This window comes from Orcinus orca, chromosome 10, assembly GCF_937001465.1.
Source record: "Orcinus orca chromosome 10, mOrcOrc1.1, whole genome shotgun sequence".
NCBI lineage: Eukaryota > Metazoa > Chordata > Mammalia > Artiodactyla > Delphinidae > Orcinus > Orcinus orca.
The window spans coordinates 96,527,076-96,552,772 of NC_064568.1; the positions used below are offsets into that span (position 1 = coordinate 96,527,076).

General features: G+C 38.1%; 1 long non-coding RNA gene across 1 annotated transcript in view; it reads left to right on the forward strand.

Moving 5' to 3' along the window:
- LOC125965553 (uncharacterized) overlaps window positions 1-25,697 on the forward strand; it is a 943,317-nt gene that overhangs the window by 624,505 nt on the left and 293,115 nt on the right. The gene's annotated exons all lie outside the window — the stretch shown is intronic.

Below are 25,697 nucleotides of genomic sequence, written 5' to 3' on the forward strand. Positions count from 1 at the left end.
GAAATTTCTTCCCATTATAAAATGCATGGTATTAGGTGGTTTTAGTGTCCAACAAAGGATCCATATGCAGATGAAAGAAAAGTTAAAGCTGATGATTCCTGGTGTAAGGATAGTCCTATAAGGATATAGGACTATAAGGATATAGGACTATAAGGACTATAAGGATAGTGCAACAGAATAGCAGATCAAGACATGGACTGTTAAAGTCAACAGAAATTAGCACAACATTGTAAATCAACTATATTTCAAAAAAGTTGGTTGATTTTCAACAAACATTTCAGGGTAATTCATTAGGGAGAAAATAGTCTTTTTAACAAATGATGTCAGGACAATTAGATATTCATATGAAAAATGAATCTCCAAATTACCTCACAATATATTGTAAAGTAGTTAATATTTTAAATATATATAATCTATATAAACAATATAATAAAAAAATTAACTAGAAATGGATCATTGATATAAATACAAGAGCCAAAAGTACAATACTTTAAAAAGATAGCATAGTAACATTTTCTTCCCCCATGGGAGGTAAATATTTCTTTGATATGACTTAAAAAACATAAATCATAAAAGAAAAAAATATCGATAAATTGTATTTCACTAAAATCCTGAAGTGCTTTTCAAAAGACACTGTTTAGGAGGCATGTCACATAACTGGGAAAAATATTCCCAATATGCATATCAGAAAGAATCTTATTTAGAACATACAAAGAACTCTTATATCTCAGTAATAAGTTTTCTAACTTATAAGATGTACAGATGGTCAATAAGCACATGGACAAATACTAAAAATCATTAGTAATCAGGGAAATAAAATAAGAGATGCCACTCCTTACCACTAGGATGGCTAAACTGAAAAAGACTGATAATACCAAATGTTGGTGAGAGGGCAGAACATCTGAAACTTTCATACATTGCTGTTATGGAGATAAATTGTTATAACTGGGCTTCCCTGGTGGCGCAGTGGTTGAGAGTCCGCCTGCCGATGCAGGGGACGGGTTCGTGCCCCGGTCCGGGAAGATCCCACATGCTGCGGAGCGGCTGGGCCCGTGAGCCATGGCCGCTGAGCCTGCTTATCCGGAGCCTGTGTTCTGCAACGGGAGAGGCCACAACAGTGAGAGGCCCGCGTACAGCAAAAAAAAAAAAAAAAAAAAAAAAAAAAAATTGGTGTAACTACTTTGGAATGCAGTTTGGTAGTTTTTTTTATAAAGTTAAATATTCACTTACAATGCTATATAGAAGATCCATTCCAAGCTATTTCCCTAAAAAAACCTAAAGCGTATGTTCACAGAAAGACTTTTACACAAATGTAAGTAGTAGCTTTATTTATAATAACCAAAGGCTGGAAACAACCCAAATGTCCATCATTATTTGGTTTGATAAATTGTCGTTTGTCTTTAAACTCAATACTAAGTAGTTAAAAGGAACAAACTATGGACATACGCATCATCATGTTTAAATCTCAAAGACATTATGTTGAGGGAAAGAAGGTGAACATAAAACGCTGCATACTGTATGATTAAATTACATGAAATTTTCAAAAAGGCTAAAATGACCTATAGGGATGGAATGCTGACCGGTGGGGTTGCTGGGGTAGAGGTGGACAGATCTGACGGCAAATATTCTCTCTCTCAGTTGTAATGGGTGTTATATTAGGGTACCATTTGCCAAAACTCACTGAATTCCACACTTAAATTGTCTACATTTTCTTGTATAGGAATTAAACCTCAATCAAATTGATTTTTTAACTCTGTAGTTTTTTTAAATTGTAAAAATAATGCAATCTCCTCAACAAAGTGTGAGAAACAAAAAAGAACCAATTAAAAATAAAACTATTATTCTACATCCAGAGAAAACAATATCAAATTAGATAAATTTTTCTTCCTTTCTTTTTTCTGCGTAGGTATATTAAAATACATGTATATTTAAATTATATTGCATTATTGGATATTTGCATTATCCAATAATGCAATATTGGATAATTTGTGGTATATAATATTTGGCTGGAGTAAATAATGCCAGAATGAACTTTTCATACAAATTCTTTGACTAAGTTTCCAATAATTTTCAGAGACATATTACTGGTCAAAGGGTATAAAAATTTTTAATGGTCTTGCTATACATTGTGAAATTCCTTTCTAGAATGGCTATATATTTCTACTAAGCATGTGTGAGGTGTGACTTTGGCCTTTGCCGTGTCCTAACCACCATTGCTAACATTGAATTACTCTGCTAATTTGAACAAAGGTTATTTTAATTTGTATTTTTCATAACTAATGAAATTAAATATTCACTTAAAGTACATCTTTAGTTACTTGTGCTTCTGTAAGTTCTGTTCAAGCCCCTTGACTTTTTTTTTCTGTTAGGGTTTTAACATTTTTAATAGACACAACGAGCTCTTTATCTCTTAAGAACATCACCTTTTGTAAATCACATTTGTTGTAAATATTTTTCCCCCCAAATTTTCTGATATTTTGGATTTTCAAACGTTTAAATTTTGTGTAGTCACATTTTTCAATCTTTCCATTTGAATTCTGAGTTTCAAGGTGTCAGCAACCAAACCATACAGGAGTCAGAAATGTTCTTATATTAAGCTCTGGGTATGATAATTATGAAGACAAATATGAAGATATTAAAAAAAACTGGGCTGTGGTAGGAAGGAAAACATTGAGAAACTGTCACCTGCCTCAGGCTTGCAATGACAAATACTTAAGCCACCTTTTGAATAAGAAATGAGTGATAGTTTCAAAAAAGTGAAGTATGGAAAAGAAAAAGCATTAGATGGTGTTTTGGCATATGCCACTCCTTATAGACAAGAAGTACAGATAAGGAGGTGGGAGGTTAAGTTTGGCTGGTACCTGTTTAAGATCAAATGCTTGAAAACTCACCTGGTCCTAGGGAGCTATTGCCAGTAAATATGGACCTCGTAGTCAGAGTGGTATTTGGACATTGCTAACATTGCCAAGACACTGATATAAGAAGAATAACAATGAACTTGAATTTCACAGATTATTGAACAAACCATGACCTAGGTTTCCAGCAAGCAGCCCATGATGGTTCAAGAGCTTGAGATGACATGAATGGTGCCTAGTGCGTTAGAGTGAATGTGACCACAGGGATCTTTCTGATGTGTGTGAGCACCGCCTGCTGGCCACGATGGGACAACTGGACACTGGAAAAGTGTCACATACGAAAGCATTGGTCCAAAGATAAAATATCATAGTACTTAAAGTAATTGGGCTTTCTGCATATTACAGTGATGACTCACTAAGGAAAGAGATTTTTGCTTTCAAAGTGTCTTGGAATGTGAAGTTTTAAGAATCATTCTTCTAAGTGGAGCAGATGTAGAGAAAAGTTATTCTCATGAACTGTTTGCAAAAGCATAGATTGGTTTAATCTTTAGGATTAAACCAATTTTAACAACGTATCTCAAAAATCAAACTCCCAAATTCTGTTATTAGGAATTTATCCTAAATAAGTAATCAGAAAATTTAACAGAGATATATTGCAGGGGTCTTCTTCAGAACATTTAGAAATAAAAAATGATGAGGGGGAAAAAACCAAACTAAACTCCATCTCCAGGAAGAGATCATTTATATCATCTAATGGGATACTATGCAGCCATAAGAAGATGTATGCAGTTTGACATGTGTTAATGTGAAAAGATACCTATGATTTTTCACTAGGTGAACAATGGAGATCATGAACAATGCCTAATGTACTGTGGACTTGGAGTCAGACAGACTCCCTCATTTTATATGCTGGCTTCGCCAGCTCTTAGCATTTGGCTTTGGGAAAGCTGAGTTTTTTTGTCCTCAAAATTTCTTCATCTCTAAATTGGGAATAATAACAGTACCTACTTTTTGGGTGGCATTTAAAATTAGAAAGGAATTCATATAAAGTTCTGAAGCACACTGCACCTAAAATAAAGTCAATTATTCTCATTGTACTTTTGTATTCATATATATGTTCACATTTACATTTCTAACCGTGAACAGCTAGAAGCTCAGAAGGATATACCAACATAATGGTAAAGTTTATTTCATAATGTTGGAATTACAGGTAACTTTTTCATGTTTTCTTTATACCATTTTATACCTTCTGATTTTTTTACTTTGAATATGAATTACATATAAAACTTAAAATAAAAAAAATCAAAGCTATTTCTATACCAAGAAAGAAAAGTAACCTTCTAATAGTGTAGGAACAGTAGGACGTTATTAACAGCATGCTTTTTTACCTGAAAATGATCTAATTGCAAATTTCATATTGTGTTTAGGATGTCATAATAGGTTTGGCCAATGGCGTTAGTATTTACTGAAAATCTTATTTTTCTACTGAAAATCTTATTTTTCTAGCCTGAAATATCCATAAAAGTTGGGAAAACAAATTGAATTCTCCAAAGGAATACTCTCCTTGTGATCTGTATGCTTTAAAGCAAGAGTAGGACATGTTGATATGCATGTGATTATAATAATGATGAAATCAGATTGAATGCTACATATTGTTATTCTTCTGTCATATGTCATCTATGGAGAGGAAGGGACAAAGGAAGAGAAGGAAAGAGGTAATGCGTGATCATTCTAGAGGTTCTGCCTAAATGATTTGATTTTTATTCTCAATGTTATCTCATTTGAATTTTGATGTCAGAGTGTTGAAATAAGAAATTATCTTAATGTGAAATTCCCAAAGTTTCATGTGTATTTCTCTAAAGGGTCCTATTTCACAATACTCATTTAGCAAATCTTAGGGTCTGCACTTTGCCTCACACTCCAACTTGGGAGCAAGAAGCAATTTCTTTTGAGATTACCCTTTCCAAAAAGTCTGTGTTTTTACAACCAGAAGAACAATCCATTCATAAAAATTTTGACCATTTTATCGATCAGCATCACAATTAGGCTTCTATGATTATTAAAGTTCATGGTGGAACATGAACTTGCCCGTTTGACCCTGTGCAATAATCCATTTTGTTTCAGATCAAGCAAATTATCCTGACTATCCAAGTTAGGTGGTAAAATGACTTATCACAGTCATCTACTATTCTCCTTCCCCCAATCCCTTTGAAATAATGAATAGGAAGCTGCATGGCCACTGGGAACTAGAGAAGGGCACTGTGGGTCTTGCATAACATCTGAAAAATTTATGGGAGAGGTAGTGAGATGGACCCAGATTGGTGAGAGAGTTCTAGAGAGGGATCCACACCATCCCTCCTGTAAAAGACCAGTGTTCCCGGACGTGAGTGGAGGAGATCCTGGCAAACACTGGCTAGCCTCCAAAAACTCAGAGAAGCAAGGGTTGGAGACAAGCACGACCTATTTGGCAAGATTTGCACCTCACCAGTTGAGTTCCATTGTGAGATGTCAAATGGACATCTACTCACACATCAACTCCAGTTGAGTTATACTGACTGCCTCTTTGTGTTGAGAAGAATTTAGTGCTATGACTGGGATGAGCATTAGGGTTGCCAGATAAAATACAGGAGACAGAATTAAATTTGAGTTTCAGATAAACAATGAATAATTGTTTAGTATAAGTCGGTTCCAAAGGTACACAGGACATATTAACACTAATATTGCAAAATTGTGTGGTTTATTCAAATTTAACTGGGCATCTTCTATTTTTAATTGCCATACCTGGCAACCATGTGTAGCAGCAAAGAACACACTGACCATTGGTTTTGTCTGCCATAGTTACTGAAAAGAAAAGTGGGAACTAAGCACTCCTAAGGAGATGTAGGGTTTTTCTACCGTTCATCCTCCACAATCACATGGAGAAATGACTTGGACAAAATTGACTGCTGGGACTGTTTGTGGTGCCGATATTTTCCCCACCACCCAGAATTCAGGACAGCTCAACTGACAGTGTAAATTTGTCCTAACAATACTTACTCTCCCTATTTACCTGGACCCAAAGAATTAGTAACAAGGACACATTATCTCTCACAAGCTCATCTTCACTTTGACTTGACTATAAGTCAGATGGGCAGCAATAACTTGTTTCTAGAAGGTTTAGTACATCACATATCCTGGAAAAGATTAAACATTCATTTTAGGTTAAACCATATAAAATCGCCATGTTTATAAATTTAAAAATGGCTAGAATCCTAGCAATTTTAAATGCTTCAACCTAATAAAAGGAACAGCTCTGAAGAATCAGTGCAAATGCTACCCTCCGAAACAGACTTGCCTCAGGAGACAGTAGGGAAAAAAGTTCAATGATTCCGAGTGTGCTTTCAGCGTGCCTTAAGAGAGTTTGCATGTATGAATCCTAAATAAGTAGTCATGACATTCTAAAATCAGAGTGGTATATATAGAGATGAAAAACACAAGTGTTTAATAAAAACCATGATGTCTACAATTAATAGTAGATTGGATACTGAAAAAATAAAATTTCTGAACCAGAAGAGAAACTCAAGAATTTTTCCTGAAATTAAGGCAGAAAGTACAGAGATAAAAATGGGGGAGAGAATTAGAAAGAAAAGGGGAGCAATGCAGAGCATTGTTAGGAGCTCACATTGATGTAGATCTGCATTTCAGAGGGAGGCAGTGCTGTTGATGATCCCAAATCAGTGATCAAAGAAGAGAGAAGAACATTTTCCTGAGCACTGGAGCCTGCAGATGAGGAGGGCTCACCACGTACTGATGATAAAGAGTGAAGACCCCTTACCGGTATTTTGTGTGCAAAGGTGATGAAAGATGACTTGGGTCTCTCTCAGTTAGTCTAGCTAACTGAGCAAGAAATCAAAATAGAGAACTGGAAAATGTGGAAAACAAGTAGAGATACATCTAACTTACATAAATATGCACATACAACATAATAAAAATGTCGGAAGTTCCTTTCAGGGAAACTATATAATATTAAAACACTAATAATTAAATAGCTAATTGAATAATAATTACATAAAAATAATATGGGTCTAAAACTCCAGATTATATCAAGGATAGGAGGAGGTAACACTCGTATTTTTCATCTCACACAGGAGGAATTGAGAGATTTTTTTCTATTCCATAAATTTATCTATTTATTTTGGGCTGTGTTGGGTCTTCATTGCTGCGCAGGCTTTCTCTAGTTGCAGCGAAAGGGGGCTACTCTTCATGGTGGTGCGTGGGCTTCTCATTGTGGTGGCTTCTCTTGTTGTGGAGCACAGGCTTTAGGCACACGGGCTCAGCAGTTGTGGCCCACGGGCTCAGCAGTTGTGGCCCGCAGGCTCAGTAGTTGTGGCCCGCAGGATCTAGAGTGCAGGCTCAGTAGTTGTGGCACACAGGCTTAGTTGCTCCGCGGCATGTGGGATCTTCCTGGACCAGGGCTCAAACCCGTGTTCCCAGCATTGGCAGGTGGATTCTTAACCACTGCACCACCAGGGAAGTCCTTTTTTCATTTTTGACTTTGTGGAGTAGAGAAAAATAAATTTAAAAATAAAATGTGATTACCAATAAAGCACAAACAAGCTATATAAAAAAATAAAGTACAGGAAAAAGAGAGAGGGATGGAAACAGTTCATTTGGTAAAAGACTAAAACAGAAAGAAATAGCAAGGGGGAAACATGGCAGAAGAGTTAGGGGTTTTAACTGCTGTATTAAGCCTCTCAAATTAGAGAAAAACAAATCCAGAATCCAATTATGTGGAGCTTTGAAGCCACAGATTTAAAGTAATAGTGCACAGCTAAGTCAAAAATAAAAGTAAGGGGCAATAATTTTCAGGTAAATACGGTCAAAAGAAATATATGCACATATAGATACATTTAACAGGAAAGACACAAGCCAGGTATTAATAGAGGTTATCTCAGGGTGTAGATTAATGTGGGCTTTTCTTCCGCAACATTTTTTCTTTTTACTTACTGATATTTGCTGATTTTTTTCCACAGTGACATATTTTCTTTTATCATTCAAAACAATTATGGTTACATTTACTTAAAAAATTAATGAGTTTAAAGAATAAGAATAAACCAGTCTCAACATTGCTACATTTATAAGAGGTTACTATCTTTAATATATATATAAATGTTTTCACATCAATCAGAAAAATATGAAGCTTCCTCAAAAATTGGGGCAAATGTAAAGCAGAAATGCAAATGTTCAGTGACTCTGTGTGTTATGATTTAAGTTTTTAAACACATGCATATACACTGCTAGAAATCTTGAAAGGAATATTTTAACATGTTCACAGTGGTTCTTTTAATTATCCTCTTTTTTTTAACATCTTTATTGGAGTATAATTGCTTTACAATTGTGTGTTAGTTTCTGCTTTACAACACAATGGATCAGTTATATATATACATATGTTCCCATATCTCTTCCCTCTTGTGTCTCCCTCCCTCCCACCCTCCCTATCCCACCCCTCCAGGCGATCACAAAGCACCGAGCTGATCTCCCTGTACTATGTGGCTGCTTCCCACTAGCTATCTACCTTACGTTTGGTAGTGTATATATGTCCATGCCTCTCTCTCACTTTGTCACAGCTTACCCTTCCCCCCCCATATCCTCAAGTCCATTCTCTAGTAGGTCTGTGTCTTTATTCCTGTCTTACCCCTAGGTTCTTCATCACATTTTTTTTCTTAAATTCTATATATATGTGTTAGCATACAGTATTTGTCTCTCTCTTTCTGACTTACTTCACTCTGTATGACAGACTCTAGGTCTATCCACCTCATTACAAAGAGCTCAATTTCGTTTCTTTTTATGGCTGAGTAATATTCCATTGTATATATGTGCCACATCTTCTTTATCCATTCATCCGATGTTAGACACTTAGGTTGTTTCTATCTCCGGGCTATTGTAAATAGAGCTGCAATGAACATTTTGGTACCTGACTCTTTTTGAATTATGGTTTTCTCAGGGTATATGCCCAGTAGTGGGATTGCTGGGTCATATGGTAGTTCTATTTGTAGTTTTATAAGGAACCTCCATACTGTTCTCCACAGTGGCTCTATCAATTTACATTGCCACCAACAGTGCAAGAGTGTTCCCTTTTCTCCACACCCTCTCCAGCATTTATTGTTTGTAGATTTTTTGATGATGGCCATTCTGACTGGTGTGAGATGGTATCTCATTGTAGTTTTGATTTGCATTTCTCTAATGATTAGTGATGTTGAGCATTCTTTCATGTGTTTGTTGGCAGTCTGTATATCTTCTTTGGAGAAATGTCTACTTAGCTCTTCTGCCCATTTTGGATTGGGTCGTTTGTTTTTTTGTTATTAAGCTGCATGAGCTGCTTATAAATTTTGGAGATTAATCCTTTGTCAGTTGCTTCATTTGCAAATATTTTCTCCCATTCTGAGGGTTGTCTTTTGGTCTTGTTTATGGTTTCCTTTGCTGTGCAAAAGCTTTGAAGTTTCATTAGGTCCCATTTGTTTATTTTTGTTTTTATTTCCATTTTTCTAGGAGGTGGGTCAAAAAGGATCTTGCTGTGATTTATGTCATAGAGTGTCCTGCCTATGTTTTCCTCTAAGAGTTTGATAGTTTCTGGCCTTACATTTAGGTCTTTAATCCATTTTGAGTTTATTTTTGTGTATGGTGTTAGGGAGTGATCTAATCTCCTACTTTTACATGTACCTGTCCAGTTTTCCCAGCACCACTTATTGAAGAGGCTGTCCTTTCTCCACTGTGTATTCTTGCCTCCTTTATCAAAGATAAGGTGACCATATGTGCATGGGTTTATCTCTGGGCTTTCTATCCTGTTCCATTGATCTATATTTTTGTTTTTGTGCCAGTACCATACTGTCTTGATTACTGTAGCTTTGTAGTATAGTCTGAAGTCAGGGAGCCTGATTCCTCCAGCTCTGTTTTTCGTTCTCAAGATTGCTTTAGCTATTTGGGGTCTTTTGTGTTTCCATATAGATTGTGAAATTTTTTGTTCTAGTTCTGTGAAAAATGCCAGTGGTAATTTGACAGGGATTGCATTGAATCTGTAGATTGCTTTGGGTAGTAGAGTCATTTTCACAATGTTGATTCTTCCAATCCAAGAACATAGTATATCTCTCCATCTGTTTGTATCAACTTTAATTTCTTTCATCAGTGTCTTATAATTTTCTGCATACAGGTCTTTTGTCTCCTTAGGTAGGTTTATTCCTAGATATTTTATTCTTTTTGTTGCAATGGTAAATGGGAGTGTTTTCTTGATTTCGCTTTCAGATTTTTCATCATTAGTGTATAGGAACGCCAGAGATTTCTGTGCATTAATTTTGTATCCTGCTACTTTACCAAATTCATTGATTAGCTCTAGTAGTTTTCTGGTAGCATCTTTAGGATTCTCTATGTATAGTATCATGTCATCTGCAAACAGTAACAGCTTTACTTTTTTTTCCGATTTGGATTCCTTTTATTTCCTTTTCTTCTCTGATTGCTGTGGCTAAAACTTCCAAAACTATGTTGAATAAGAGTGGTGAGAGTGGGCAACCTTGTCTTGTTCCTGATCTTAGTGGAAATGCTTTCAGTTTTTCACCATTGAGGACGATGTTGGCTGTGGGTTTGTCATATATGGCCTTTATTATGTTGAGGAAAGTTCCCTCGATGCCTACTTTCTGCAGGGTTTTTATCATAAATGGGTGTTGAATTTTGTCGAAAGCTTTCTCTGCATCTATTGAGATGATCATATGGTTTTTCTCCTTCAATTTGTTAATATGGTGTATCACGTTGATTGATTTGCGTATATTGAAGAATCCTTGCATTCCTGGAATAAACCCCACTTGATCATGGTGTATGATCCGTTTAATGTGCTGTTGGATTCTGTTTGCTAGTATTTTGTTGAGGATTTTTGCATCTATGTTCATCAGTGATATTGGCCTGTAGTTTTCTTTCTTTGTGACATCCTTGTCTGGTTTTGGTATCAGGTTGATGGTGGCCTCATAGCATGAGTTTGGGAGTGTTCCTCCCTCTGCTATATTTTGGAAGAGTTTGAGAAGGATAGGTGTTAGCTCTTCCCTAAATGTTTGATAGAATTCGGCTGTGAAGCCATCTGGTCCTGGGCTTTTGTTTGTTGGAAGATTTTTAATCACAGTTTCAATTTCAGTGCTTGTGATTGGTCTGTTCATATTTTCTATTTCTTCCTGATTCAGTTTCGGCAGGTTGTGCATTTCTAAGAATTTGTCCATTTCTTCCAGGTTGTCCATTTTATTGGCATAGAGTTGCTTGTAGTAATCTCTCATGAGATTTCTGCAGTGTCAGTTGTTACTTCTCCTTTTTCATTTCTAATTCTATTGATTTCAGGCTTCTCCCTTTTTTCTTGATGAGTCTGGCTAATGGTTTATCAATTTTGTTTATCTTCTCAAAGAACCAGCTTTTAGTTTTATTGATCTTTGCTATCATTTCCTTCATTTCTTTTTCATTTATTTCTGATCTGATTTTTATGATTTCTTTCCTTCTGCTAACTTTGGGGTTTTTCTGTTCTTCTTTCTCTAATTGCTTGAGGTGCAAGGTTAGGTTGTTTATTCGAGATGTTTCCTGTTTCTTAAGGTAGGATTGTATTGCTATAAACTTCCCTCTTAGAACTGCTTTTGCTGCATCCCATAGACTTTGGGTCGTCGTGTCTCCATTGTCATTTGTTTCTATGTATTTTTTAATTTCCTCTTTGATTTCTTCAGTGATCACTTCGTTATTAAGTATTGTTTAGTCTCCATGTGTTTGTATTTTTTACAGATCTTTTCCTGTAATTGATATCTAGTCTCATAGCATTGTGGTCGGAAAAGATACTTGATACAATTTCAATTTTCTTAGATTTACCAAGGCTTGATTTGTGACCCAAGGTATGATCTATCCTGGAGAATGTTCCATGAGCACTAGAGAAAAATGTGTATTCTGTTGTTTTTGGATGGAATGTCCTATAAATATCAATTAAGTCCATCTTTTTTAATGTATAATTTAAAGCTTGTGTTTCCTTATTTATTTTCATTTTGGATGATCTGTCCATTGGTGAAAGTGGGGTGTTAAAGTCCCCTACTATAAATGTGTTACTGTCGATTTCCCCTTTTATGGCTGTTAGTATTTGCCTTATGTATTGAGGTGCTCCTATGTCGGGTGCATAAATATTTAAAATTGTTATATCTTCTTCTTGGATCGATCCCTTGATCATTATGTAGTGTCCTTCTTTGCCTCTTCTTATAGTCTTTATTTTAAAGTCTACTTTGTCTGATATGAGAATTGCTACTCCAGCTTTCTTTTGATTTCCACTTGCATGAAATATCTTTTTCCATCCCCTTACTTTCAGTCTGTATCTGTCTCTAGGTCTGAAGTGGGTCTCTTGTAGACAGCAAATATATGGGTCTTGTTTTTGTATCCATTCAGCCAATCTGTGTCTTTTGGTGGGAGCATTTAGTCTATTTACATTTAAGGTAATTATTGATATGTATGTTCCTATTCCCATTTTCTTAATTGTTTTGAGTTCGTTATTGTAGGTCTTTTCCTTCTCTTGTGTTTCTTGCCTAGAGAAGTTCATTTAGCAGTTGTTGTAGAGCTGGTTTGGTGGTGCTGAACTCTTTCAGCTTTTGCTTGTCTGTAAAGGTTTTAATTTCTCCATCAAATCTGAATGAGATCTTTGCTGGGTAGTGTAATCTTGGTTGCAGGTTTTTCTCCTTCATCGCTTTAAATATGTCCTGCCAGTGCCTTCTGGCTTGCAGAGTTTCTGCTGAAAGATCAGCTCTTAACCTTATGGGGATTCCCTTGTGTGTTATTTGTTGTTTTTCCCTTGCTGCTTTTAATATGTTTTCTTTGTATTTAATTTTTGATAGTTTGATTAATATGTGTCTTGGCATTTTTCTCCTTGGATTTATCCTGTATGGGACTCTCTGTGCTTCCTGGACTTGATTAACTATTTCCTTTCCCATATTAGGGAAGTTTTCAACTATAATCTCTTCAAATATTTTCTCAGTCCCTTTCTTTTTCTCTTCCTCTTCTGGAACCCTTATAATTTGAATGTTGGTGTGTTTAATGTTGTCCCAGAGGTCTCTGAGACTGCCCTCAGTTCTTTTCATTCTTTTTTCTTTATTCTGCTCTGCAGTAGTTATTTCCACTATTTTATCTTCCAGGTCACTTATCCGTTCTTCTGCCTCAGTTATTCTGCTATTGATCCCATCTAGAGTATTTTTCATTTCATTTATTGTGTTGTTCATCATTGTTTGTTTCATCTTTAGTTCTTCTAGGTCCTTGTTAAATGTTTCTTGCATTTTGTCCATTCTATTTCCAAGATTTTGGATCATCTTTACTATCATTATTCTGAATTCATTTTCAGGTAGACTGAATATTTCCTCTTCATTTGTTAGGTCTGGTGGGTTTTTATCTTGCTCCTTCATCTGTTGTGTGTTTTTCTGTCTTCTCATTTTGCTTATCTTACTGTGTTTGGGGTCTCCTTTTTGCAGGCTGCAGGTTCATAGTTCCCGTTGTTTTTGGTGTCTGTCCCCAGTGGCTAAGGTTGGTTCAGTGGGTTGTGTAGGCTTCCTGGTGGAGGGGACTAGTGCCTGTGTTCTGGTGGATGAGGCTGGATCTTGTCTTTCTGGTGGGCAGGTCCACGTCTGGTGGTGTGTTTTGGGGTGTCTGTGGACTTATTATGATTTTAGGCACCTTCTCTGCTAATGGGTGTGAATATTTTCCTGTCTTGCTAGTTGTTTGGCATAGGATGTTCAGCACTGTATCTTGCTGGTCGTTGAGTGAAGCTGGGTGCTGGTGTTGAGATGGAGATCTCTGGAAGATTTTCGCCGTTTGATATTATGTGGAGCTGGGAGGTCTCTTGTGGACCAGTGTCCTGAAGTTGGCTCTCCCCCCTCAGAGGCACAGCACTGACTCCTGGCTGCAGCACCAACAGCCTTTCATCCACACGGCTCAGAATAAAAGGGAGAAAAAGTAGAAAGAAAGAATTAGTAGAAGTAGAAAGAAAGAAAGAAAGAAAGGAGGGAGGGAGGGAGGAAGGAAGGAGGGAGGGAAGGAAGGAAAAAAAGAAAGAAGATAAAGTAAAGTAAAATATAATAAAGTTATAAAAATGAAAAAATAATTATTAAGAGAAAAAAAACGGATGGATAGAGCCCTCGGACAAACGGTGGAAGCAAAGCTATACAGACAAAATCTCACACAGAAGCATACACATACACACTCACAAAAAGAGGAAAAGGGGAAAAATAATAAAAAAAAATAATAAATCTTGCTCTCAAAGTAATAAATCTCTAAAATAATAAATCTTGCTCTCAAAGTCCACCTCCTCAATTTGGGATGATTCATTGTCTATTCAGGTATTCCACAGATGCAGGTACATCAAGTTGATTGTGGAGCTTTAATCCGCTGCTTCTGAGGCTGCTGGCAGAGATTTCCCTTTCTCGTCTTTGTTCTCACAGCTCCCGGGTTTCAGCTTTGGATTTGGCCCCGCCTCTGCCGGAAGGCGTCTGTTTTTCGCTCAGACAGGATGGGGTTAAAGGAGCCGCTGATTCGGGGGCTCTGGCTCACTCAGGCCGGGAGGAGGGAGGGGCACTGCGTGCAGGGCGGGCCTGCGGCGGCAGAGGCCGGCGTGACGTTGCGCCAGCCTGAGGCGCGCCGTGCGTTCTCCCGGGGAAGTTGTCCCTGGATCCCGGGACCCTAGCAGTGGCGGGCTGCACAGGCTCCCCGGAAGTGGGGTGTGGAGAGTGACCTGTGTTCGCACACAGGCTTCTTGGTGGCGGCAGCAGCGGCCTTAGCGTTTCATGCTCGTCTCTGGGGTCCGCGCTGTTAGCCGCGGCTCGCGCCCGTCTCTGGAGCTCCTTTAAGCGGCGCTCTGAATCCCCTCTCCTCGCGCACCAGGAAACAAAGAGGTAAGAAAAAGTCTCTTGCCTCTTGGGCAGCTCCAGACTTTTCCCTGGACTCCCTCCTGGCTAGCCGTGGCGCAGTAACTCCTTCAGGCTGTGTTCACGCCGCCAACCCCAGTCCTCTCCCTGCCTCCGACCGAAGCCTGAGCCTCAGCTCGCAGCCCCGCCCGCCCCGGCGGGTGAGCAGACAAGCCTCTGGGGCAGGTGAGTGCCGGTCGGCCCTGATCCTCTGTGCGGGAATTTCTCCGCTTTGCCCGCCGCACCCCTGTTGCTACGCTCTCCTCCGCGGCTTCGAAGCTTCCCCCTCCGCCACCCGCAGTCTCCGCCCGCGAAGGGGCTTCCTAGTGTGTGTAAACCTTTCCTCCTTCACAGCTCCCTCCCGCTGGTGCAGGTACCGTCCCTATTCTTTTGTCTCTGTTTATTCTTTTTTCTTTTGCCCTACCCAGGTACGTGGGGGATTTCTTACCGTTTGGGAGGTCTGAGGTCTTCTGCCAGCGTTCAGTAGGTGTTCTGTAGGAGTTGTTCCACGTGTAGATGTATTTTTGGTGTATCTGTGGGGACGAAGGTGATCTCCGCGTCTTACTCTTCCGCCATCTTCCCGGAAGCCTTCTAATTATCCTCTTTGTATCTATCTGTGTTCTCTGGAAATGAGCATGTATTATCTGTATAATCATAAAATAATGTGAAAGAAAATAATCTCTCAAAGGAAAAGAAAAAAAAAGTTAAGAGCCATGTGTCGTAGAACCGAAAGTAAGTTTGTGGAATTTGAACAAACTTGCTCAAAGCTAGAGGAAAGATTAGATCTGGGATTGCTCCCATCCCCTTAGAATGTTCGTCCGCCTTTCCCATCTCAGCCAAAGTCTCCTTGCATGCCAGCTGGGCAGGAGCCTGGCTCCATCTACCAGTTGAACAATTAGTGGTAGAAGTGAGATTAGAGGACAGATGTGCTCTCAAATTGAAGCAGAATAGATCAGATCATGTTATTTGGAAGAATCTCTAGGAAGCCACACTCAATTTCTGATGACTAATATAACTTTTCCTGAGAGGTGCTATTCTTGGAGCTTTAAAATGGTCATGCATTGTGCATCTCGCTTTATTGTAAATTTTTTTTAATAAGTGAAACTGTATTTATTCAGAGACAACATTGTCATCTGCATCTCTCCCTAGGGCTGACTGAAGTTCTCAGGTGTCCACACACTGAGGAGAATGAAGTAGCAATTGGAAGGAAAATTGTTCCTATTAAACAGTTGCTTTTGGACTCTACCTCTTAGGAGTGGAAGACCCTGCATGACCCTTCTCTGTGTGTACATGCCTTGCTCCATGGGAAGTGGGATTCTCTATATCCAAACCCACTACCAGGAATTCCAAGTTCAGATTAAGACATTTTTCTGTTTTTATAAATACCTAATTGAGGGCCTCAAATCTAGAGCTGTATATCTATCTCTCCTCCAAAGATTTACCAGCACAGATGGCATGTAAGCCAAAGATAGATGTATCTTAGTCCCAAAGAAGGAAATGTGATTTCTTGAGCTACTTCCATTTCTGCAGCAAGCATTACTAGAACCAGTTCTGCATCCCTCACAAGCTCCTACAGATCCTTCAGATGGAGGAGGGATGTGAGCAAAAATCATGCACAGATTCTTTAAAATGTACCAGTTTTCTTCTATTTCTGTGTAAAATCTTAATATACAACAAGTATAATTATTTATGATCAAATTCTGACACTCTACCCTAGGCAATTCTCAGCTTACATTCGGAAGTCCAGACGTGCATCCGACCAGAACAGGAGATCAGTTATCAATCAGCAGCTGGAAGGAAGGGGCCCTGCTGTTGGGACAAAATTCCAGGGTTCAGAGAAGGGCTGTGACCATTTCCACAAAACCAGTCATTGAGCAAAAACAGAAACAAGAGTAACTTAACATTTATGTAGCTATTTTATAATTCATAATATTTCACAGATGTCTTCCTTCAGCTCCACCAGTTCTTGTGAAGAATGCCAAACTGGGAGTCTTCATTCCCAATTCACACTTAATGGAAATTTACTCCGAGAAGTTAAGTGACTTGCCCAAAGTCACACAGTAAATGTTGGAACTTCAACTTCTTTCTGTTACCTAAGAATCATCATTCTCTTGCTTATTTCTGGTATCTCTCCATCTGCATGGTACTGAAATTTCACATTAGGACTTCATCCCTTTAGCTGGAACCTATGCTACTTAAATTTTTCTACAGATGCCTAGATGATTGCAGAGGGACATGGTAACAAATAACAGAGGAATGAGATGCTGTGGGGGCTTTAGCTCAAATAGCCTATCACAAATATAAGATTTCTTTACACGTTTGTGTTTTGTCTTTACAATTCTTAGGTTCTTTGCAATCTGGATTTATAAAACCATGCTTGTTTTAATATACAAATTCATATTTACATTCCAGAAGATTACCATATTTTTTCCCCAAGACTGCATACTCTGGCAGACCAAATGTACTTGTAGGATTAAAGGTACCCTGACATGAGAAGCTCAGGCATTGTTTCTTGTTAAAATACAGCTATCACTTTGTGGGGACATACATTTAGATAAAAGGAAGTAATGGTACATCAGTTTCAGTAGTTATTTCCAAGACAGACGTGGATAGGTTAAATCAGGTAGGTGGTACAGACGCAGTTCTCTCTGGAGGACCGGAGAGAAGATGGAAGGTGGGGATTGGAGAATGCTAGGAAACAGACTGGGTAACCAGACTCATGAGTTTATCTAAAACCAACCCTGAGTATATATCCTGGTAAGCATGACTCAGGACAAAGGCATTTAGACACGTTGGTCAATGTAAAAGTAAATTTACCAACAAGTTAAAGAAAAATGAAAAAAAAATCATATCCTCAAGCATTGAAAAGAAATGATAGTTTCAAGATACATAGAAACAGTGACTACATTATCTGTAGTAACAGTTATAAGGGACAGGCGTATATTATTTCATAATTTGTACCATAAATCTTCCCTTGAGTGAGACTGGTTATGATAACATCTTTGAAATAATCCTGACAGCCAAAACAAAAATCAGACCGTTTAGACTTCTACCATATAAAGGCTATTTTGAAAAAATTACAGTCCCAGTATCACTTAGAAGCCTATAGGAAACATTATTGCAGTTAATTTTGGGGTTTATTTTTCATGTTGGTACTATAGGATTAGAAAAATAAAACATTATTTTATAATTACACATGGATTTTCATATTTGGGTTTTAAAAGTACTAAAAATATTATCCTTTGAAAAGTGAATGTATTTTTTTTCTGACAACAGTGATCTGGGGCAAAAATAGTGCCACCATTTTTGTAACAAAACACTGTCCCTTTTGCTCCGCACAGGTCACCTCTCCTCTCTAATAACTCCAGTTGATCTGGGAGTCCCCAGAGCAATGGTAAGCCCTCAAATGCAAGCGTATCTGATGACCCACCCTAAGACTTGTCTGGTTCGTGAAGAGTGAGACAGGACACAGACCTTCCTGGATACCAGCTGGCATCCTTCAGTTCCCTCATTTCTTGCTATCTTGCTGCCAGTGACAAAGAGGACACCTGTGCCATAGATGCCAATTCAAGATCCTGCTGGGTTGTTGATACCTGCCCAAGGTGTCCACCCCACGCCCTACAGCTGCCTTTTCTCAAGACTGTTGATGCCTGACAGCAGAGGCCACCGATGGCCACCATCTGGTCCTTGCGTGTCTTGTTTCTCTGCCATCGCTGGTTCCAGTACTGCTGGTAAGTTTCTTCTTCAAGTTTTAGGGAAATTTTGCTGCAATAGTTCTCTTGGGTTTTATTGCTCTTTCCACTTCAGTCCGTTTGTTCTAAGGGAACAGAGTTGGAAGAAAATCTCCCACGTAGAATTCTTTCGCCATTATCCGTGAGTCAAAGTTGTCTGCCTGGAATTTAAGGGTGGGATATTCCCTCCTGGGTTTTTCATCAGAATCTGAACCCCAGTACCCCTGCTATAGCAATGAGGAAGGAAAACTAAATAGCTGGAGAAGGTATTGGTACTTACTCAGGAACAAGGAACATCCTATAATTCCCTATGCTAATACTCATCACACTTTATAGTAATTACTTAATGTATGTTTTACTGTTGGACTCTAAGTACTGTTACATGAATGAAATAATAGTAATAAGAGCAATAACAACAACAACAATAGTAACAGATAACTAGCATTTATATAGCATGTGCTGTACTGGGCACTGTTACGCCTACTTTACTGTATTAACTCATTTAGTCTTTGTAATAACCCAATGTTGCCCTTTTGCAAATGAGGCAACTGAGGCAGAGAGAGATTCAGTTAGTAAATGCAAGAGCCAGATTCTCAGTTTTATCAAATGAAAATCAGTTGTTCAGCTGAAACCTTAACCTTCCCAGGCTGAAGTGATATTATTTCTTAGTTTCTTATGATTCCAAAGAACAACCTAGTAAAAATGTCCACACATGGAGATCAATTAATTTAAAAATTGCTTTAATTCAAACCCTGGTTGTTTGTAACTTTTCTTTCATTATTGATTGACTGAATTAAATATGTGTATGTTTAATTGACATATATGTGTATATATGTAAATTTTAAAATTCGTTTATGGGTAGATGCAATCCAAGTCCATTGGAAGTGACCTCATCCTGCTAACATCTCCCTATTATGGTCACAGTGACAATTATTGCAGATTGTCTTATGCAGCGTATGCTTATAGCTAATGTTCTATATTTATGCTACAGAATCACTTCCACATTTTCCAAAATCAACTCAACCTTCATTTGTTAAGAGCGCACTGGGCTCAGGAACTGCTGTCAGGCACCTCCTCGTGCCAGATGCATTTGCAATGCCAGGATCTGTGCAGGTTGGCTGGCTGCAATTGAAGCAGAATCCTCCCAAAGTCTGCAGGCTGTGTTGCCATTGTCAGGATGCAAAAGTCAAACTCGTTCTCACATTACTTCTTGGACCGTTTGCCTCGAGTATTTAAAAGGTTAAAATGTCCTTACATCTCAGTTGGAAAACCTCTTTTTCTTTGATTTCCTCAGATGTGAAATAGTTTACTACTAGTCCCCAGCTCCTGTCTCCCTGCTGGGGTTCTGAACTTGGTCAGATAATAGTTGTAAAGCACTTTGTGCTCAGAAGAAAGATCACACTTAGAAGGATAAGTATTATCCACCTGACTGCACTAGGGGCAAATGTCGTCACCGGCCAAGCTTTCTTCGGCCTTCACATGCCATGTACCAAAGGCATATGTAATAAAGAGAAACTCACTTTTCAAGCTCAAATACAAAAGAATAAAGCAACTCTTGTGCCTGAGGGAGCCTTGGGAGGCATGTGAAATAAAGCAGAAAGCAGTGGTTAGCCTTACAAATTGTTTGAAAAAAATCATCAGACCACAATATTCATAAGGCCATAAATTGCATTGGCCTTACCCAGGCTTACAAAGTATGCCCATAATTCTCCATGTTCTACTTTTGCAAATATTTTTCCTTTCTCTGCTCTCTTGAACTGGAGATTAAAAGAATCAATAAGATAACTGTTCAACTGCTCTTTGGATTTTAATGAACCACAGTCACAAGACCATCATATCACTAAATCATTAACCACTTTGAGAGTTCAACACATTTTTATCATGAACTATATTTTTATTACCATTCATTGCATAGGTTCCTGAGATAGAGATGAATAAAACAGTGAATGACTTCATTTATGAAATAAATAATCAACTGAACGGTTTAACGACTTCAGTTATCTTCATAGCCAAGCAATATTAACTGCAGCGTGAGAAATGGTTTTTCAATTGGCCATTAGTACAACTTTAAGCCTATGTGCAATGCTTTCTGTGGTGCTTGGCACATAGATTATGTTCAATAAATGCTAACTTCTTCGGTTTCTACTAAAACATTCGAATCTTTGCCATGAGCTCCCTGAGCAGATCTTATATTCTTTTTTTTTTTTTATCATTCTACCTCCAAAGTCCAGCACAATTTCTGGCAACAAGTAGATGGTCCACAATATTTGCAGACTGAGTGAGCCCATCACACAGCGGTAAACGGACATTCAAACGATTTCTTAGCGCAGCTTACAGTGAGGGTCTAATAAATAAGGTAAAGCACAGGAAAGCATATTCTATTAATTTCTTTTAGTTCTGAGCCGTCTGTCATTAATTTTTGGTAAATGGTTTATGTCTGTGGTTGCTGATGGATATTTCATCTCTTTTTAATGTTGATGATATAAATCTGAATTTTCTTTAAAGTGAGCACCAACAGAGGCATATTGTAACAGATTTATTGAGATATAATTCATATTCCATACCATTTACACATTTATTGTGCGCAATTCAATGTCTTTTAGTATCTTTAAGGCATTCTGTAACCGTCACCACGGTCAATTGTAAAACACTGCCGTCACTCCATAAGAGAAATCGCATTCCTCTAAACCGTCACCTCAAGCCCCCTGCCCATTGCCGCCAGCTCTACACATCCATGAATCTACTTTCTGTGCCTATAGATTTGCCTATTCTGGACATTTCATATAAATGGAATCAGTTCGTGCCTGACTTCTTCTACTTAGCATAATATTCTCAGGGTTCATCCCTGTGGCAGCATGCGTCAGTACTGTACTTCATTTCTTTTTATCGATGAATAATATTTCCATTGTACGAATATGCCACATTTTGTTTATCCATTCATCCATTGATGGACATTTGGATTGTTTCCACTTTTTGGCTATTGTGGTAAATAATGCTGCTGTGAACATTAGTGTGTGAGTTTTGTGTGGACATATGTTTACTTTCTCACCTAGGAGTGGAAGGGCATATTTATAAATCCACAAAACAAAACAAATGAAACAAATCCCATATCCATTTATGTACTAGAAGAAATGGTGGGAGAATTTTAGGCGGAGTGGAAAGTGCATTGACTAGGAGTCTGTCAGGAGACCACGGCATCCTCCCAGTTCAGGCACTAACAAGGCACATACCCTGGAGGAAAGGACTTCACCTCTGCTTTCTTGTACATAAGTGGTTGGGCCCTTATTTCAAAGGTCAGCTTGCAATGCAGGTATTCAAAAAAATCTAATGTAATAGTGGCCTGGAATTAGTTTTAGTTAAAATTTAAGCCAAAATCCAAAAGTACTAGGTCAACATAACAAATAAAAATACTCCCTTGTTGCCTTTAGGAATAATTAAAAGTTATGTCAGACAGAAAGAAAAAAATTATATTCTTGTCATCTTTATATAGCAGTGATAAATGACTATTAAAAAGAACTAAGTGAATATCTATGCATAAAACACAGTCTTGCTAGTTAAACAGACTCTTCTACTTTCTAAGAAATGCAGATAAAAATTGGATTTGCAAGCCTACCTTTTTTAATCTAAGGAAACTTTCTTTAACTACAAAGAAACAAGAACATTTTATGAATACAACTGAATATGTAGTAACTATCTCTAAGAAGGGACTATTCAAGAAGAGTCTTATATTTTCATGAGGAAATGTCAAAAAATTTTAAAACATATTTATGGAGGGGAAAGAATCTTCATGAAAGTTTTCAAGGGGCTGTGCCTAGATAAGTGTTTCCCAAAGTGGATTCCATGGAACGCTAGTCCTACAAGATGTTTCACAAAACAAGGACTTGATGATCAAAAGACTTTGGGAAGGGCTTCCCTGGTGGCGCAGTGGTTGAGAGTCTGCCTGCCAATGCAGGGGACACGGGCTCGTGCCCCGGTCCGGGAAGATCCCGCATGCCGCGGAGCAGCTCGGCCCGTGAGCCATGGCCGCTGAGCCTGCGCGTCCGGAGCCTGTGCTCCGCAACGGGAGAGGCCACAACAGTGAGAGGCCCGCGTACCGAAAAGAAAAAAAAAAAAAAGACTTTGGGAAGGGCTATGTACTCTACCCTTCCCTCTCCCTGGGAGGTTGACAAGCATATTGACATATTAAGACATCAAGATGCCCTGCAACAAAGAAACTCTTTTGGTATGTTAAAAAAATATATCCACGTGTAATATCTCCCTTGTTCACATCACCTAGTGGCTATATCGCAGGTCACAGCAAAACGTGGCAAACATATGCACTACTCATGCCTTTCTTATTTTTTCGTCTTAATTGAAAGCTGTCTTGACCCAGGGGTTTCCCTCACGCTTTCTGTTCTTCAATTTCACTTAAATATTTTTCAGTTTCTTATTAAAATGGAGATAAGTAGAAATGTAATAGAACCTATACTTAATAGAAGAGGATGTGGAAAAGTGGTTAGACAGATTCCTGTTTAAAAAATTATGCTTAGTGGCATAAATTGATGTCCTCATGCCTAAAAATGTACACATTTTGTACAATATGCCTTTTCCTTCTCTTGTGCTCAGAAATAGTCCATCTTTTTAGGGAGCCTGGGGGTTGCTTTTCTTGTCCCATATATGTCCCAGGCATTGCCTAAGTGATAGCTTGCCTATCACTCTAATAAGAAGACAATGAGTTGTTCTCACTGTCACATTTATCAAAGCCTTAATGCTTCCCTATCTTTTACAAACACACACACACACACAGACACACACACACACCCTCTTGGTAAAAAGAAGTGGCAGATGGGGGACTTGAGAGAAGAATGTTGAAGAGGATTCCACCCCATTGCCCATGTGCTGTGCTTACCCCGGATTGGCTCACTCTTGATTTTCATGCTTTATATGAGTCTCACCTTCTTTGCTTCCAACCCTTCCCTCTCCTATCGCCCAGCAGCCTCCCTGGGTCATTGCTTCTAGGTGTCTGGTCACTTGAGAAAGTCAGAGTTAAGGTAAAAGATGGGAAATGGGGCTGGGAAAGTTGATCCAAATCCAGAGAGTTTTAAGCATCATTTTTGGGACTACTTTTTTTTTTTCCATTTTTGTTTTTAACACCAAAATACATGGCATTAGTTTTATGAGAAACTAGGCATTTGGAAAGAATGATTTTGATAGGCTTTTGGCCTATCCAGAATAAATTTCAATCTTTTCCAAACTTTGTTTATTCAAAACACGTTTTTTTTTTTCTTTCTTTCTTTTTTTTTTTTTTTTGCGGTACGCGGGGCTCTCACTGTTGTGGCCTCTCCCGTTGCGGAGCACAGGTTCCGGACGCGCAGGCTCAGCGGCCATGGCTCACGGGCCCAGCTGCTCTGCGGCATGTGGGATCTTCCCAGACCGGGGCACGAACCCGTGTCCCCTGCATCAGCAGGTGGACTCTCAACCACTGCGCCACCAGGGAAGCCCTAAAACACGTATTTTTTAAAAACTGAAAAAAAGTGAAAAAATATTTATATTAATCAACAGTAGAATGGATAGATAATGGTATATTTTTATAATTGACTGCTATTGCAATGAAAGTGAATGAACTTCTACTCTGCGAAAAACATGCATGAATCTCTAACATGTGATGTTGAGTCAAAGAATCCAGACACAAAATAACACATACTGATGATTCTACTTATATAAAATTCAAAAAACATTTTTGTAATGCATACTTAGATGGTTAGGCTATGATGAAAAGGCAGGAAAGTGATTATCATAAAACCCATGTTGATGTTTTCCTTTGCAGAGGAGAAAGTGGGTAAGGATTGAAAAGTGGTATGAAGGTGCTTTCCAGGGTATAAAAATCTCTATTTTGAATTAGGAGGTAGTAATATGGGTGTTTGTTGTGATAATTCCTTGAAGGTATAAGGAAGGTATAATTCCTTGGAGGTATAAGATAAGAAAGAAAACAAAACATACATTCATTACTAATATTTGGAGTAGAGGGAACTCAATTAAATATTCAGTCAATCTAGGCATATCCCTCTGGCTCAATCCTGTGAGTTTTTGCCAGTGATCTCACTGGTGGTTCAAACAAAGTTACAGGGGTTGAGAGGTCTACCAGTGCTCTGGGCTTGGAAGTTCATCTAGGCCAAAGGTACAAAGACCGTGTCCAAAGTTTCCAGAACAGGATGCTATTCAGACTAGACTGGAGTGCAGAGCATTCTTTGGCTGTATGTACTTTTCTTATGAATGCTGTGTTTCCCAACAAAAAATCCTAACTCTTTATGTAAGCAAGTACAGGTGCCGTCATACACAGTGACAAGTTCCCTGTTACCTTTTCCCAGGTAGAGCTGTTCTAAAATCACTATGATTTACTGTGTGGAATCACCCTGAATTGTGTTCCTTTTGACATTCATCCCCACAGGTTTATCCAATAATTCTGAGAAAATAAATTTAAAGGTTTTCTTTACTGCAGATCTTTGGGGAATGATAGAAGGCATGTTTGTGAGTCTCTATTTTGCTATATAAATTCATTTGTTTTATTTTTTAGATTTCACATGTAAGTGATATCATAGAGTATTTGTCTTTCTAAGACATTTTTAGACAAGACTGCTCAAATGGCTACAATACAAGGCAGTATGATACAGTTAGAAAAAGTACAAAAGAAGAGATGCTCTTTCACAATAAAGAACATATAGTAAAATCTCCTGATTTTATAAATGAAAAAATTGAAGTCCCAGACCAGTTAAGGAGCTTGATTAACAAAAAGCTAGTCAATGACAGAGCTGAACCTCTACTGAAATTTATTTCTAGTGCCTAACAGAATGGTTAACAAAGAAATGGTTCTCAGTATCTGTTGATTAGAGGTTCTTTTCATTGCAGTTATGCTAATTTATAAAATTATAGATTTTAAACAGTAGAATAGCTTTAAAAAACATGTCTAAAAATGTCAGTTTAAAAATAAGGAGATTGAAACCCAGCTAAGTGACTTAGGTAAAGTCATATACTAGCCAAGAGCTGGTCTAGAATTCAGATTTCTTAACTTCTCAATTATTAGTACTTTGCCCATAATACACATAGAGAGGACATCATGCAGAGTGTTACCACAAATCAGAACCAGACCTTTGAAGCAAACTGCTATTCTTCAGTTTTCATTCAAGTGATAAACATATTAAGCACCTGTT